Source organism: Cherax quadricarinatus, chromosome 40 (assembly GCF_038502225.1).
Source record: "Cherax quadricarinatus isolate ZL_2023a chromosome 40, ASM3850222v1, whole genome shotgun sequence".
Lineage (NCBI taxonomy): Eukaryota > Metazoa > Arthropoda > Malacostraca > Decapoda > Parastacidae > Cherax > Cherax quadricarinatus.
This window is the reverse complement of record NC_091331.1, coordinates 4,900,086-4,913,566: the sequence shown is the minus strand read 5'-3', so window position 1 is coordinate 4,913,566 and position 13,481 is coordinate 4,900,086. Positions and strand designations below refer to the sequence as shown.

The following is a 13,481-nucleotide window of genomic DNA, read 5'->3' as shown; positions in this document are numbered from 1 at the left end:
AAGAAAGATTGAAGCTGTGAAATGTTAATTGGTTGTGTTATAGTTTATAGCATGAATTAAACTCACACACGACTAGATGTGTTTCCAGAGCTGAGCAACTAGAGAGGCTTCCGGGTACCCCATGGTAGTGGTAGTGGTTGCTGTAGTGGCAGTGGTGGTAGTGGTGGTTGTAGTGGTAGTGGTTGTAGACTACAACCACTACCACATGCCGGATTACCGCATAGGCAAACTAGGCATTTGCCTAGGGCCCCGCGCATTTGGGGGCCCCGCGGTCCAAGGGGTTCATGGGCTCATCCAAGACTGCGCACATGGTGCAAGTGCAAAGGGGTCCCTACCTAAAAAGTTCAAGTGTTTGGAGAGTAAAATTGATTTTTAAAAATTAATCAAAACAAAAATAAATAATGAAATAAAATAAAATAAAAATAAATAAACCTAACCATAGGTAGCAACACTCAAAACACGCCTTTGTTTACATCAGAACAGCTGTGTTTTCCCACTAATGGGTGAGTATGGGAGATTCCTCTTCAATTTTCTGTAGTTTATATGATTTGATAGTCTTATGCATGATGCAATGATAACAATAATGGTCAGTGATTTATAAAGGGAATAATAGTGCTGTAGTGGTTATGCTGAATATAATAGGTACATGATGTCACTACTTTAATAGCCTAATCTAGTAATACTATGCTGTCTTGAGTTTATTCTCTTTAAAATGCATGATTTAACAAGATAGTTATAATGGCTGTTGGTAAATGGTTTTGGTTGTCTTGATATAATTTCCCTATTAAATTTAATCTAAATAGCCAGAATGTATTTAATTAGACCTTAAACAGGCTCACACCGAACCCCCCACCCCACCCCCAAGCTGGAAGGGGTCGCTTCGCTTACCCGTAACTCAAAGGGGCCCCGCCAATCTGAATAGCCTAGGGCCCGGAGACTTCTTAATCCGGCCCTGGTTGTAGTGGTGGTTGTAGTAGTGGTGGTAGTGGTGGTAATGGTGGTAGTGGTGGTTGTAGTGGTGGTAGTGGTGGTTGTAGTGGTAGTGGTGGTTGTAGTGGTGGTAGTGGTGGTTGTAGTGATGGTGGTTGTAGTGGTAGTGGCTGTAGTGGTGGTTGTAGTAGTAGTGGTGGTAGTGGTGGTAGTGGTGGTAGTGGTTGTAGTGGTGGTTGTAGTGGTGGTTGTAGTGGTAGTGGTTGTAGTGGTGGTTGTAGTGGTAGTGGTGGTTGTAGTGGTGGTAGTGGTGGTTGTAGTGGTAGTGGTGGTTGTAGTGGTAGTGGCTGTAGTGGTGGTTGTAGTGGTGGTAGTGGTGGAAGTGGTGGTAGTGGTGGTTGTAGTGGCAGTGGTGGTAGTGGTGGTTGTAGTGGTAGTGGTTGTAGTGGTGGTAGTAGTGGTAGTGGTGGTTGTAGTGGTAGTGGTGGTAGTGGTTGTAGTGGTAGTGGTTGTAGTGGCAGTAGTGGTGGTAATGGTGGTAGCGGTAGTAGTGGTGGTAGTGGTAGTAGTGGTTGTAGTGGTGGTGATGGTTGTAGTGGTAGTGGTGGTAGTGGTTGTAGTGGTAGTGGTGGTAGTGGCAGTAGTGGTGGTAATGGTGGTAGCGGTAGTAGTGGTGGTAGTGGTAGTAGTGGTAGTAGTGGTGGTAGTGGTGGTAGTAGTGATAGTGAAGCCACTGTAGCTATGACCATTTCTACCACTATCCAGACTAATAGCAATCTTTGTGAGTCATGAAACTCATTGTTTAACCCTGTGCAGTTGTTGGTAGTTGTTGATGTGTTTGTTGGTAGTTGTTGATGTGTTTGTTGGTAGTTGTTGATGTGTTTGTTGGTAGTTGTTGATGTGTTTGTTGGTAGTTGTTGATGTGTTTGTTGGTAGTTGTTGATGTGTTTGTTGGTAGTTGTTGGTAGTTGTTGATGTGTTTGTTGGTAGTTGTTGATGTGTTTGTTGGTAGTTGTTGATGTGTTTGTTGGTAGTTGTTGTGTTTGTTGGTAGTTGTTGATGTGTTTGTTGGTAGTTGTTGGTAGTTGTTGATGTGTTTGTTGGTAGTTGTTGATGTGTTTGTTGGTAGTTGTTGGTAGTTGATGTGTTTGTTGGTAGTTGTTGATGTGTTTGTTGGTAGTTGATGTGTTTGTGGAGGGAATGCTTTGTGTGTTTTATCGAGTTTACGTCCCCTTTACACCTCCTCAATAGCATACATACATACAAACATACATGCATACAAACATGCATACAAACATACATACATAATCTAAGACTTCATTTCCTATGTCATCTTATCTCAAACATCTGAAATTCCGCCTAATTTCATAAACTTTCAGAGTTTTAGGCAAAACTGACTTCTCTCGATGAAATTCTGTCATTGGCCGGTGGCTGGAGGTTGACAATGAGAGTTGACAGTCGTCATGGACGGCTTTTAAAATTGATTGGGTGTATTCATTCGCTTGGAAATCAATTGTAATAGAGTTACCTGGGTGATGGAGAGAGCAATATGTGTGTAGTGTGTGTGTGTGTGTGTGTGTGTGTGTGTGTAAATAGCCATAGTGATTTTCTGGTGTTGAGCTCTAGCTCCTGTGCCGGCATCTTAACTTTTGTTAGGCTTAAACAATGCATTTGCTTTCCTATAATACTGTCATATCGTCTAGATAGCATTATCATCTCTCTCTCCCTCCTCCACTCCATCCTCTTCCTCCCTCCCTCCCACCTTCCCTCACTCCCTTCTCTACGACCCTCCTTCCCTCCCTCCAGAACACTCTCCCCATCCCGTTAGTTCGTCACTGGCGCATATACAAACCAAACAATATACGGCTCAATAACTTCAAAGCTATTTTTTGGTGTAATGGATTCCAACCAGCAAGTCAGTAAGGGCACACCAGTTGGAACCCCCCTTGTCACCAGCTGATGTATTGTGTGCTCACCTAATGTGCGCACGCACACGCACACGCACACACACAAGACTAGTCCCAGAACTAAGGGGATTGTCGTACGAAGAAGGTTAAGGGAAATCGGCCTGACGACACTGAAAGACAGGACGGTTAGGGGAGAAATGATAACGATATATAAAATACTGCGAGGGACAGACAAGGTGGACAAAGACAGGATGTTCCAGAGATGGGACATAGAAGCAAGGGGCCACAGTTGGAAATTGAAGACTCTGATGTTAGGGATGTTAGGAAGTATTTCTTCAGTCATAGAGATGTCAGGAAGTGGAATAGGCTAGAAAGTGACGTAGTGGAGGCGGGAACCATACATAGTTCTAAGACGAAGTTTGATAAAGCTCATGGAGCAGGGAGAGAGAGAACCTAGTAGCGATCAGTGAAGAAGCGGGGCCAGGAGCTATGAATCGACCCCTGCAACCACAAATAGGCGAGTACAAAACACACACACACACACACACACACACACACACACACACACACACACACGAACGAGAGTTGTAGAACACTTTTTTGTTTCATAAACAAATAACACGGGTTTAGAGACAGCAAGGATGGTCATATAAACCGGCAAGAGTTCCATGACAAAGTGATGGAAGTCAAACAGGAGAAAGAAGGCTCAGTGCCTTTCGCTTTTTTTTTTTTTTAGACATGTGATACTGTACCTCTGAAGACACAGGGACGACACACTGGGGCACAACAGCAGCAGCAGCAGCAGTAACTGGAAACGCAGTACGTTAGGCTATAAAGGCACCTTCGTGTGAGAAAATGGAGAGTAAGTGTTGGAGAAGAGATGCCAGACTGAGGAGTAACAAGCGGGGTTCCGCAAGAAGCAGAGGTAGGGCCAGTACTGTTTCCGGAATATGTGAGTGACGTACCGGAAGTGATTGTGGTATTGTATCCATGTTTCCTGATGATGAAAAACTGAAGAGGATAAACCCGATGAGGAAAGGCTACCGCTAGTTCCAGACAAATTGTAAGATTGATTACATAACTGGTTGCTTGAATTCAACGCCAGCACACACACAGCTATGAAGATGAGAGAAAAGGCAGGAAAACTGTACACGGGGGACAGAGGCTGCTTACTTCATTCCAAGAGGAAGACCTAGGGGTGAGCATAGTGCCAAGCATATCGCTGTAGGCGTACACCAGCTGACTAGCCTCTGCAGTCAGTGCTCGTTTCGCAAAACTAAGAGTAGCTTTTGGGAATCTCAACAAGAAGCTTTCAAGAGGTAAAGAGAATGGACTACGAGGAGAAGTTAAATGAAGCGAACATGAAGATATTAGGGAAATGAAGAACTAGGGGGGACATCGAAACTAAGAAGTGCGATCGTGAGCTAGGACTCGGCCCCTGCAATTAAACGTGCACAAACACAAACACAAACACACACACACACACACACACACACACACACACACACACAACACACACACAGACACAGCACACACACACACACACACAAACACACACACGGTAACAGACTAAAAAAAAATCCAAATTTAGTCATAACGTCATAGAATAATTAATAATGCAGTTCAAAATTCATCTGTTGACATTAACATTATTAAGAAAAATTATGATATACAAATTAATTTTCAGTAATTACATTAACACCATAATTCGAACCGAAAGAAATACAAACAACGTTTAATTACAAGTTATCTATTTATCGAATTATATTCCACATTTTAAAGCATTACCAAGTTTTATATATAATATTTTTTACACAACTGTGATTACATTTTTGCACAGAGCTGATTACAGCTGATACAAGTATGATTACCTTTACATAGCGGAGATTACATTTTACACAGGAGTTATCACAGTTTACACAGTGGTGATTACAGTTCCAAATTTTGCTAGTTCTAATATTTCACTTCACTTTAAAATAATAATAATAATAATAATAATAATAATAATAATAATAATAATAATAATAATAATGTTAACGAGATTATAATTCAAGTTTTTCCACATAAATCTCTACGGAAGTAAAATGCCAATTTTTAATTTAGTTTGGAATTTTCGGGATTTATTTCGATTTTGAAGATACTATTGGAAGGAATTTGTGTTTATTCCCAAACTGAACAGGTTAGAGCACAGAGAGACAGTAAAACGTTCTGCATACACAGTCTATTAGCAAGTGACGTATTACCAGCAATTAAAACACTGTCAGGACTCATTCATGGGTGAAAACAGTGCCCGGTGGAATAAAATAATCAGTCATGATGGGTGAATTGTATCATAAATCGTTTAAATATTTTTGATAAAACGAAGATGGCAAGATGGATAAGAGTGTTGATGTATCAGGCTTTGGTAGCATAGATTTTGGATTTTTTTTGTTTGTTTTATAAATGATTACCTACGTTTTACACGCACACAGGATACTTGCACCGAGGTGATGTGTGTGTGTGTGTGTGTGTGTGTGTGTGTGTGTGTGTGTGTGTGTGTGTCTCAGTGTTTACACACTGAGAGCTTACTTTAATCCTTGTTAAAATGTGGAGTAGGTACCACCGAATCTGAGGAAGACGTAGACTAAGGTGTCCCATGGCTCGGTAGCGCACTCACTTCTCATGCTGAATGTCTGGGGTTCAATTCCCGGTCTCTGTTCACCTAGCCATAAGTAGGTACCCGAGTGTTAGTCGGCTGGGGTGGTAGTGGCTTTGAAATGAGCTGAGGTAGAATAACAGCTCTTGTCCCGTAAAACTGATTTGCGTAAAAAAAATGTCGTGGTTTGAGAAATGGAAGATACATTTCAATGTAGAAAATTTCTAAATCCTAATCAGTGGGAAAGAAAATAGCACATCACATATGAACTAAGTGATTTAGATCCCTTACCCAGAGAATAAAGGATAAAAGCATTCCTGACTAGTGGTGAACAGGTAACATGCATCCTTAATGGGCCAAGTGCAGTCGATAGGCTTTCAACTCCATTAACCATTAATCATCCTAAATATAATTCTTTAAATGGTCTATAGATATAGCAGGAAGGCGAGGATGGATATATAGGCACATGTCGTTCTAGTTCGCCTAGCAGTAATTAGGTACCTAGGAATTAGTTGATCTTTGGTGGTCGCATCCTGGGGAAGAGAACCTAAAGATCGTAACATAAATAAGCCATACTGGTTTGACTTTCTAAGTATATACTGGGTTGTTAACCCTCTAAGGTTAGAAATCAGAAGAAAACCATCGTCGTGGTTAGTGCAAATATCAAAAGTACATATTATGCCCCTATCATAAATGTGTATATCAAACATAATATTACATATATCATACACAATAGTGTATATAACATACGTAGCAGTGTATATATATCATACTATTATACGTATTTATAAAAAAAGATAAAGTGGAACTTTCTAGTCACTTGGGCCCCTCAAATGGAAGTTCCTTGATGCCAGTGAGGAGCTCTTAATCCAAGGAATTTGCCCTTTCCTCTTCTTCATTGGTTGATTTCTGAATGTTTAATGGTAGCACATAGCAAATATTAGTTTCGGTGTGATGATACAACATAGGAATGACCTACTGACTTTGAAATGTCGTGTTCTAGGCAACGTCTAGACTATATGGATGGTAGAAACCTTTCTTGACGTTCCTCTGGTACTGATGATGTTATCAAGCCTCAATGATGTACCTCTGGTGCTGATGTTGATGTTATCAAGCGTCAATGACGTACCTCTGGTACTGATGTTGATGTTATCAAGCCTCAGTGATGTACCTCTGGTGCTGATGTTGATGTTATCAAGCGTCAATGACGTACCTCTGGTACTGATGTTGATGTTATCAAGCCTCAGTGATGTACCTCTGGTGCTGATGTTGATGTTATCAAGCGTCAATGACGTACCTCTGGTACTGATGTTGATGTTATCAAGCGTCAATGACGTACCTCTGGTACTGATGTTGATGTTATCAAGCCTCAGTGATGTACCTCTGGTGCTGATGTTGATGTTATCAAGCCGCAATGACGCACCTTTGATATTTATGTTGATATTATCAAGCCTTAATGACGTACCTCTGATATTTATGTCGATGTTATGAAGCCTTAATGACGTACCTCTGGTACTGATCTTGATGTTATACTGGGTTATAAACGGTAATTAACACCGACATATATGTAATTAGACATATAAATACGTTAATAGGATATATTTTAAGTCAGCCCATCGACATGTGTACTTGCGTTATAAGTGTACATACAGTGTTACCAGCACCTGAGATCCTCCTAATGCACCTCATGAACTAAAAGACTGACCCCCAAAACTGGTCACTGGAAGAACTGACCCCCAAAACTGGTCACTGGAAGAACTGACCAGTACAAGAGGTGCTATTCATAAACTGCTTTTATATTACAATTACCTTACATCACACAGAATTCTGGCAGTTTTATGATTTCAGAAGTTCTCGACAGATTCTTCCTGTCCAAACCAGACAAACAACCCTTAGCCCCGCACCCCCTCTTCATGTATCACTCGACCTTAGAACACTATAGTAGCTCCAGCTCCGTAAACTTCGGTTCTCTGTAATGGATGGGAAAAACCTAACGGATGAAACATCTCGTTATGAACGGTCCTAATACCACAATAGCAGAAATGATGTTTCGTAATCTGCTGAAATACGTCCTTTATTTCAGACTTATAAAAATTCATCCCCTGCCTCACTTCCTATTCCGGTCAAAAATAGAAAACTTTCAATGAACTTAATCTGATACATATATATATATATATATATATATATATATATATATATATATATATATATATATATATATATATATATATATTTCTTTTTTCTATACAAATTTGAAGTATATATTTAACATTGTTCAGGTAAATTGGAAACAAATAAATATGGAAACTAATTTGAGAGAGGGGAGCGGAGTCCTCTTTGTTTACGAGTTGAAATTTATTGCCAGGGAATTATTTGGTTATTTGTTGGTTAATTATATGCCTAATCATCAGTTAATTATTGCTTTATAGTTGTTTAATGTCTGATTTATTAATATGATTCTCATTTCCCATCATGGAGTGTCATCTTTCTCTTTAATTGTGGATAAATTTGAAGATATTATCGCTATGTAAAAGCTTCTTGTTAGATATATATATATATATATATATATATATATATATATATATATATATATATATATATATATATATATATATATATACACAAATGTATGTAGGTTTCATTGCCAGTTTCACTTTACTTCCTTAATATGTTACTTCTAAAATATATAGTTTCAAAATATTAATAATTTATGTCTAAATTTCTAATAACAATCTTTTTTTCCCACTAACGCCCAGAACACTGGTTATTTCTAATTTAATGCAATATAGCAAGAGCCTCCTAGACTGTACTAGCTACGCTGACCTAGATAAATAAACCACATCTTTGGTATCCATGTCATCTCTGTTGATGAAGTGGTCCCAGTTGTCAATAAATGATGCTTGTTGAGACAGTAATTAGCACCAATTACTCCGGACAACGATTCATTACCAAGTTACATTTACTTAATAAGGAGCGCTGCATCAGACCTACTGGCACAAGCTGGTCAGGTCCAACTTACACCTGCGTAATACACGCAGGAATTCGCACCATTCCCGGTAGGGATGTGAAAAAATGCATACTGGAGAACCATCCTGCACCTGAGACACATCACATACGTACAAACACACTTACGCCAGTAGAAACAACAACATGAACAACGCCTGTGTTCAGCATCGGAACACCACTAACCACCTTCAGCGACAGAAGGATAACCGTGTGGTTATCTCGGAACTAGACACACACAGGCTTAATTAAATGCATGGAGTCAGCCGTCATATCTGTATCCAACACTGCTACACAGACTATAGGTAACTTTATCATCTCTGAGAATCTCGGATGATTCTTAAAACACTCGACACCGCCGTCACTTGACGTACCCCTTTTTCTATTATTAATACTATTACACTACTACTATAATTACCTCTACTACAGTATATATATATATATATATATATATATAAATATAAATATATATATATATATATATATATATATATATATATATATATATATATATGTGTGTGTGTGTGTGTGTGTGTGCCTCTCCCTACAAAATATATTTTTTGTTTGACGAAGCTCCTTATAGGTGAAAATTTGCGCTCATAAATGCCTAATTAAGTTGTATATGTGTTCATTTTCCCAGCTACTTCTCAGGATGAGCTGAGGTACACAATGATCTACCTCTCACAGAAGGAGTTAGGGGAGCAAAATAAATTCTCATGAAGAGCTGTGGATGCATTCACAGGATGAGCTGTGGTGCTCAGTAAATAAGCAAGATGGGTTTCAATACACAAATAACCCGCACATAGAAGAGAGGAGCTTACGACGACGTTTCGGTCCGACTTGAACCGTGGACCAGTCACGGTATTGTGCCTTTTTTGTTATTTACAAGATGGGTTTGTTTCACGAATAATGAAAGTTGAATCTTAAGTATCTATCTTTCTTTCTTTCTTTCTTTCTCTCTCTTTCTCTCTCTCTCTCTCTCTCTCTCTCTCTCTCTCTCTCTCTCTTACGCTATTAATATAAGAGGGGAACAATCGGCCATTCATTAAAACAGCTGCGACAACACCTGACCACTAACAATCCTTCAAAGTATAAGCAGAGCGTAAACAAAGATTCACGTTTTCTGTTAAGCTTCCTTGAGATTGTTAGAGTAAATGTCCGTCAACACACTTGATTAATGAAGGTGTTTAAAGCTGCTAATGTGGCGCCGACAGCACTAACGATGGCTCTTACTGTTCACACATTTAGGGCTCAAATTTCCTTGCCTGTGTCTGAGAAATGTCTTGTTTGTTTATATATATATATATATATATATATATATATATATATATATATATATATATATATATATATATATATATATATATATATATATATATATATATATAGGCTCATTCTGAGCCTAACGAAAAAATATATTTCCCTGTGTTTATTATTAAATTATTGTAAATTTATGTAAAATATATTTAGTTGGATAAGACTAAATTAAATTGCGCTTGTTATAGTAAGGTTAGATAATTTTCCACGCCTTTTTTGGTACAAAAGTATTAATTTTTACATTAACATAATGAAAAAAATATGCCTTTAAATGTAATTGGCCAGTTTTACCTATTGGGCCCGACATTTATGATATATATATACACACAAAGTTTTGGAAAATATTGAAACATAGTTACCCGGTGGTGCTAAGTGTCAGTCAGTGTTTTAGGAAATCATGATGGCCAGGTGTGTCTAACACGCCGGCGTACGCCAGCAAGATCACAGATTAGCAGGATCAACCTCGACTAATCGCGGCTCATCTGACGGCTCTACATCACGGGATAATGCCCTCCTTCTAGCTCCCCGACACACAGCTGCCCTCGGGCACGTATTTCAGCCCAATCAGTTAACGCAGCCAGTGTATCACCTCCGCCACCGCCAATGTGTCACCACAATCAGCCAGCACAAGCAATCTATTGCCTCATACAACCAACATATAATCACCGTAAAGGTTTAATCAGTTAACACTGTCCATAATTCAACACATTATCTGGCGAGAACCTTCTTGCATCTAAGACGTAATGACGGGAGGAACCCGAACATAAAGTGCCGTGTTTTGCATCCCCTTGGCCCTCTTTGGCACGCTCCTGGCCACTTCTCTTGTCTATTCTGCTTCCTTTTTGGCCCACTCTCTCCACACACACTCTTGACAAACTAAATCAGGGGTCCTGGGTGCCACATCGCTCACTGGGGGAGTTTTGTCTATCTTACAGCGCAGATCTCTGGCCACTGTAAGTGAATACTTAAGCTGTTTATATCGCGTCGGGCAAGGAGAGAACGGTCATGCTGCCATGGTCGAAAATGGTGCTGGAATATATATATATATATATATATATATATATATACATATATATATATATATATATATATAAGTAGTCGATTTTTCCACTGAGCGGTCTCTTCCGGTATAGGGCCTTCCACTGAGCGGTCTCCTCCGGTTTGGGCCTTCCTCTGGGAGGTCTCTTCCGGTTTGGGCCTTCCACTGAGCGAGGTAACCGGTCTAGGACCAGGAGCTGGAGGGTCACCTTTTCACACCTAGGTGTTACTCCCGGTTTTGACCATGACCTCGCCCTCGAGACTACCTCACCCTTGACCCCCCAATACCCCCACTCCCCACAACCCCCCGCCTCGCGACCCCACCATCGCGCCGGGCGCCCGCCCGCGCGCCCGCCCGCGCGCCCGCCCGCGCGCCCCGCCCCGCCCCGCCCGCGCGCCCGCCCGCGAGCCCGCCCGCGCGCCCGCCCTTCGCGACCCCCGCCCGCGCCTTCTGCTGCGCCTTCTGCAGCGTCATCCGGATCGCCCCCGCGCCCCGATTTTTTTTTCTTATGATCTCCTTGGATCAAGGTTTTTGGATTCTCCCCTATGGGGTTTCGAATTTTTTTTGAATTTCATTTTCTTATGCTCTCCATCTCCTCGGATCAAATTTTTGAGATTCCCCCTCTCACTTTCACCCCCATCCTCAAAATTTCCCGAAATCAAAGTCTCCATCTCCTCGGATCAAGTTTTTGGATTTCCCCCTATGGGGGTTTCGAAAGTCTCCATCTCCTTGGATCAAGGTTTTTGGATTCTCCCCTATGGGGTTTCGAATTTTTTTTGAATTTCATTTTCTTATGCTCTCCATCTCCTCGGATCAAATTTTTGAGGTTCCCCCTCCCACTTTCACCCCCATCCTCAAAATTTCTCGATATTACCAAGTTTTTGGATTCCACCCTATGGGGGTTTCGAAAGTCTCCATCTCCTCGGATCAAGTTTTTGGATTTCCCCCTATGGGGGTTTCGAAAGTCTCCATCTCCTCAGATCAAATTTTTAAGGTTCCCCCTCCCACTTTCACCCCCCAACCCCAAAAATTTCTCGATAATACAAGTTTTTTGGATTCCCCCCTATGGGGTTTTCGAAATTCTCCAATTCCTCGGATCAAGGTTTTTTGGGTACCCCTCCTTTCACCCCCCATCCCCAAATTTTCTCGATAATACAAGTTTTGGATACTCCCCCCTATGGGGTTCTCAATATCAAAGTCTCCACTTCCTCGGATCCCCCTCCCACTTTCACCCCCCAACCCCAAAAAATTTCTCGACAATACAAGTTTTTTTTTGGATCCCCCCCCTATGGGGTTTTCGAAATTCTCCATCTCCTCGGATCAAGTTTTTTGGATTCCTCCCTATGGGGTTTTCGAAATTCTCCATCTCCTTGGATCAAGTTTTTTTGGATTCCCCCCTATGGGGTTTTCGAAATTCCTCGGATCAAAGTTTTTGGAATCCCCCCTCTGGGGGTAAGCATTCAAAATAGACTCCTCCTATGGGGGCATGCTTACTACAGGTCTAATGAAGGGTGTTTACTCGGCGGTCAGTGACGTCAGTATTCCTCTCATTAAGTTAAATGAACTAAAAAGGACCCAGCACACAGGTTGAATCAGGTCGGTCCTTTTAGTTCATTCAAGATAATAAGGGAACATAGTAGTGACGTCACGCGCACACAGGCTGAATCTTGTCTACCCTTTTAGTTAATAAGGGGACACAGTACATCAGAAAGGCACATTTTTTCGTTAATACTCACAATTTCTTTACAACACAAGTCTAGACATATTTCATCTCAGGTCACTCCCCCCACGAAGTAACCTCCTCCCCACCCTCCCGAACCCTCACACTCCAACCAACACCTCACAATTTTCACTCATAACCCCCAATTTTTCTCGTTTTAACCCTTTTAGTTCATTAAAGTTAATAAGGGGACACATGCATCAGAAAGTCACCACATCGCTTACATCCACTTTCGTTAAATTCACTACTCACAATTTTACATATTACGAAGTTAAATACGCACTTTTACTTTGAACATCTTCAAAACACTCTCATAAATCATTTGAATACTCACAAAAAATACCTTTATACATTTCCAAACAACACTGAAATACTCCAAAAACATCATTCGAACACCCCCAAATCACCTCTGAATACTCCCAGAACACCTTCATAAGTACTCTTGCACATCATTTGAACACCTTCATAAGTACTCTCATAATCATTTGTACACCTTCAAAAAACACCTTTGAATACTCACATAAACACCTTTGAACACCTTCAAAGCACTCTTGAACACCCTCAAAAACACCTTTTGAATAACCTCAAAACACCTTTGAATACTCACATAAACACCCTTGAACACCTTCAAAACACCTTTGAATAACCTCAAAACACCTTTGAACACCTTTGAACATCACCAAAACACTCTCATAAATCATTTGAATACTCACATAAGCACCCTTGAACACCTTCAAAACACCCTTGAACACCTTCAAAAACAACATTTGAACACACTCAAAACACCTTTGAACATTTCCAAAACACTATTTGAGTACTCCCAATTACACCACTGATTACTACTAAAACACCGCTGAATTCAATCAAAACACCCTTCAACCCCTTCAAACACCCTTGAACACCTTCAAAACACTCTTGAACACCTTCAAA

At 40.5% G+C, this 13,481-nt stretch overlaps 1 non-coding gene across 3 annotated transcripts in view; it reads right to left on the bottom strand.

Moving 5' to 3' along the window:
* The window catches only part of LOC128687362 (uncharacterized), a 96,318-nt gene that overhangs the window by 692 nt on the left and 82,145 nt on the right, over positions 1-13,481 (bottom strand). The gene's annotated exons all lie outside the window — the stretch shown is intronic.